The sequence below is a fragment of the Crocodylus porosus genome, unplaced genomic scaffold, assembly GCF_001723895.1.
Source record: "Crocodylus porosus isolate Cpor-Errol unplaced genomic scaffold, CroPor_comp1, whole genome shotgun sequence".
NCBI classification, from domain to species: Eukaryota; Metazoa; Chordata; order Crocodylia; family Crocodylidae; genus Crocodylus; species Crocodylus porosus.
This window is the reverse complement of record NW_017728935.1, coordinates 7,457,662-7,462,126: the sequence shown is the minus strand read 5'-3', so window position 1 is coordinate 7,462,126 and position 4,465 is coordinate 7,457,662. Positions and strand designations below refer to the sequence as shown.

At 59.2% G+C, this 4,465-nt stretch overlaps 1 long non-coding RNA gene across 1 annotated transcript; it reads left to right on the top strand.

Annotated features, from left to right (window-relative positions):
* The first annotated feature begins 1,755 nt into the window (after positions 1–1,755).
* On the top strand, positions 1,756–3,275 carry LOC109317898. The gene is made up of 2 exons (XR_002103138.1): positions 1,756–1,934; positions 2,256–3,275. It is a non-coding gene; the product is annotated as an uncharacterized LOC109317898 (long non-coding RNA).
* The last annotated feature ends 1,190 nt before the right edge of the window (positions 3,276–4,465 follow it).

Below are 4,465 nucleotides of genomic sequence, written 5' to 3'. Positions count from 1 at the left end.
CCGCCCCGCCCCGCCCCGCCGCGCCTCGGGCTGCAGCGCGGGAGCGCGCCACACGGGGGCAGCGCGGAGCCGGTTTCCTCCACGCTGGCGCGGACGCCCACGGACACGCGTGATACCCGCACGAGGGACCGACACTCGCGTGCGGCGCTGTGCAAGGGTGAGAGTTGCACACCATCGCCACGGACACAGACCGAGGGAGAGAGGTAGTAACAGGATCACTGTGTTAATGAGGGTGTGTATCTCACACGCACACACGCACGCACTCTATCTGCATATCGGCGTACACACACCGCCGTACTGGATACGTCTCTGCACAACGCGCGCTGAATAACGCCGTCACGTCCGCTCCCCGTTCTCAGTTTTACACTATTTTGCACCGAGGGTCCCAAACTCTGCCTTAGCAATGAGTCGGCGTCCGGCGCCGCTTCCTGCACAACGACACGTTTTCATTGTTTTCTTGCTTTGCGAGGCGCTCGCTAGAGGTTTCGGCGCCGGCCGAGAAGCAAACGGCCCGCCCTGCGCCCCCCTACACCACCGCCCATCACGTCGAGGAGACAGGGAGGCTGCCCGGGCGGCAGGCGGCGAGGAAAGGGGCAGACAACACCCACCCGGGGGGGGGGGGAGGGTCCCTACCCAGTCTCCCGCACGACCCGCCGTGGTCTCCGGGGCAGGCTCAGCAGCTCGACTTCAGCGGACGACCAGATGGGCGGGGCCGCTGAGGATCGGAGGCGGACCAATCGGCGCACAGAAGATTGCACACACCCACCTGCACGTTAGCCAATCAGAATGCGAACAAGGTGGCCGAGCTCCCGGTCCCGCCTCCCCGGCACAGGCCAATCAGAGCGAAGAAGGGCGGAGTGGCCCTGACTCCTCCCAAGAGGCCATTCCACCCAATCGCCTCACGCCTTATGTTGGCCAATGAGAACACGAGCCTTCGATCCCGGCCCTGAATCGATGTCCCCGCGCCTCGGGGTGCAGTGCGGGAGTGCGCCACACGGGGGCAGCACGGAGCCGGTTTCCTCCATGCCGGTGCGGACGCTCAAGGACACGTGTGATACTCGCACGAGCGACAGACTCTCGTGTGCGGCGCTGTGCAAGGGTGAGAGTTGCACACCTACATCACTATCGCCATGGACAGAAACAGAGGGAGATAACTGTGTCAATTCCTTGTGGGGCCAGTGCGTGTGCGCGGGGAAAGAGTCAAGGGGCCCAGAAGTGAGGGCCTGAGCCAGCCGGGGCCTGTGGTGCACGGTGCGGGGCCTGGGTTCAGGTCCAGGTCTCTCCCCTTTTGTGGGGAGGCGCCGTCCTCTTGCAGCGGAGGGGCCTGGCCGGTGGATGTCAAGCGGCCCAGGGCCGGAGTAGCTCTCAGCCTTCCCCGGTAGCCTGACCACTGCTGGGCGTTTCGGGACAGATCCAAGTGGGCTACAGCTCCGGATCCCCTCTAGCTGTTCAATGGGGGCAGCCCGGGGGCTGTGCAACGACCCGCCGCGCTTCGGGTCCGCCCACGCGACGTGGGCAGACAGGCACGGGGCAGCTTGGCCCCCGATCGAGACCGCCTGGGGCACCTGTCAGCTGGCATTCAGGACTTCGCAGGTTGTCTCCGGGCTTGATGGCCCAGCAGCCAGCTGTGTGCAGGGAGCACCGCCCGGTCAGCAGGGTTTTCGGTGGTTGTGGTCACCGTTCACGGTGCCGCCCGAGCACTTCTGTCCAGTCCCAGCTAAGACCGCAGATGTCTGCCCTCCCCGCTTTCCGTGGGTCCAGGTGAGAGTAGAAGAGGGAGAGAAGTCGGGGCCTGTAGTCTCATCCTCTGACATGCTGCCTTACATCCAGTGTCTGTCTGTTTCTCCCGGAAGGAGAAGCAGACAAGATGGCAGATGGGCAAGCGTTAGCCACTCAGGAAGGAAGAAACCTTGCCCGCCCAGAGGGACGGAAAGGTAAGGGAGTTTGGACTCGGTGTCTGTCCTCTCTGCAAGTGGCATCCCCAAGTTGTCGACCTTGTGATGAGCGCCTTGTGGAAGGTGGGAGCACTGGGACCTCCTCGTACACTGGATTCCTGTCGTAGGTCCTGCTGTTGTCAGACACGGGTGACTGCTAGGGCGGTATTCATCCTCTTACTAAACCGGAGGTATGTCACATCCGCCTTGCTTTTAAAGGACGCTAAGCTCGAGAGTACGATGGGCACTGGGAAATAGTTTTTGCTGGGGTGTGGGATTCATTGCCACTCAAGTCCTGTTCTGTTTTGTGTACTCTTGCAGGTCCCTGAAGGGCAGCTGGAAAAGAAGGAACGGAGGCAGGAGAAGAAAGCTCGGGAACAGGCAGTGTGGGTTGTGGTGGGCAGGAGGGAGGGAGCGAAATGTTTAATGTCTGCTTAGATAAATACAGATGGAGACTTGTGTGCACATCTACACTTTCAAACACCCATTTGGAGCAAGCAGCCGCACGCTTCAAATTGCACCGTGCACTCGGTCTTGGGTTGGCCCTGATTGTGTACAGGGAAGTTGAGGCTTTGTGCTAGTTGTGCATTTTGATATGCAGCAGGCAAGGGTTTTGCAGGTTGTCTGGCTTGGCCAGTTAAGCAGTGGATCAGAATGGATGCGATTGAAGGCGGTGTGTAGGGTTGTTGAGCAGTTCTCGGTGTTAGCGTAGAAATGCAGGTTTGTGCTGAGTTCTGTTTGTGGTTTGGCTGTAGCTTGCCTAGGATGTACTTTGTGGGGACAATTTGAGGCTGTTTGTGGTGTAATGTGTTTGTGTCTGTAAGTTAAGACTCCGTGAGTATTTAAAAGTGTTTAACCTCCAGCTCCACAGAGACAAAGATCTTGTGCTGTGTCCAAAGGATCCTAAAGGTAGTTGGCGTGGCCAGCGTCAAACCGGTAGGAGCAAGCGGGCCTAAGATGTGCACAGTCAAATAATAAACCATCTAAGAAATTTCACCTCATGGCTCATGCTTTTCTACGTTGAGATTTGGCCATGGGCCTTTCCTGTTGACAGCTGAAGGATGAACTTCTTCATTCGGTCTGCCGATCCAATCTGTGTTCTTACTTGTGTAATGCAAATATTTCCCCTTCTGATGGACCAGTGGTGAAAGTGTGTAACACGTGGTTCCTAGTCTTCGGTTTACAATGGTTAATGCACTGTAGGAAATCAGTCCTGATTTATGTGAGGAACTGAAAAATAGAGTCCAGTGAAGTTGTGGTGCTTGGGTATAATCTGTTGAAGTTCAGCTGTCCCTTGTCTCAAAAGAAAAAATGGTCCCAATAAAAATAAAATGCTCTGGAGACCTATGAGCTACTTGCAGGTTTGTTTTTTTTTAGTTCAGGTGTTTCAGACCTTCTTCTCTGAACGGCTTTAGTACAAGTCTTGCTATTTGTAATGGCAGGGTGGGTGCTTTTTCTCTAAAGGCTGGGCCCTGGCAGTGGGAAACTGCATTGTCACCGTTGCAAGGAAACCAACTGCATGGATCCCCAGCTGCCTCCAGGTTTTCGTGAGTCCCTTAAGCCCAGCCGCGGCCCTGCCCCTCTTGCCTGTTTAATGTAATGTCCGCAGGCTTTCAGCCCCCTCTCCCTGTGTCATCCCTGAGGGGCTGCTGAGTTCGGGGGAGCAAAAACCCATTTTATCAGTGCTATTATGTAATTTTCAAAAAAAAAAATTATTTCTTTTTCATTGTCATTCATTTTTAATTTCTCCTTGCTCCTTAGGGGTGGGGGAGCCATGCCCAGGAGAGCAGGCTCCTGCCTCAGCCGGGGCTGCAGGAGGGGGTACTGCAGGGGGTCTGCCTCCAGCCCATGCCCATGGCGGGGGGGTCATGATCCAACACTGGGGGAAGTCTCTGCCAGGAGGGCAGAGGAGCTTGTATGCATTCCTGGGGGGGAGCACCAGTCCCCGAGGCTCAGAGGTCCCCCCAGCTGGAGCAAGGCTGTGCCCCAGTGCAGGGTGGTGGGGGGCGTCCCATGTCCGGGCCCCTGGCCTGCCCCTCACGCGGCTCCTGCGCACCTTTGCCCGGTACAAGCTCACTGGGGGGCGAGCGGTGTCCTGGGTCTGGCGCAGCGACCCCTCCATGAGGACAGCCGCCCTGGGGGGCTGCTCCATCCGGGTTTGCCCAGCGTCCGCCCAGCTTGCGGCCCTTTGCCTCTTGGGGCCGGGAGGCAGCTGGACCTTGGTCTGAGCCGGGCCCCGGGGAGGGTATGTGGGCCGGTGGCCTGCCCCGAATCCGCGCTCTGCAGGACACGACTGTCCAGCTCCCCGAGGGCAGCCCGAGGCCTCTGCTGCCCCCGCCCCGGGTCTCCCCGAGAGCCGGGGGCCCCGCGAGGCCCGGTGCTGCGGAGCGCGGGCTGGGGCCGGATTCCCTTGTGCCTGGAGGCCTCCGACCCCCTTGTCTGCACCCCTTGGCTGGGGTCGCACAGGAGCTGGGACCCCGCGGCGGTCCCTGCTGAGCAGCCGGAGGTCACCGTTCCCCGCAGCCCGCGGG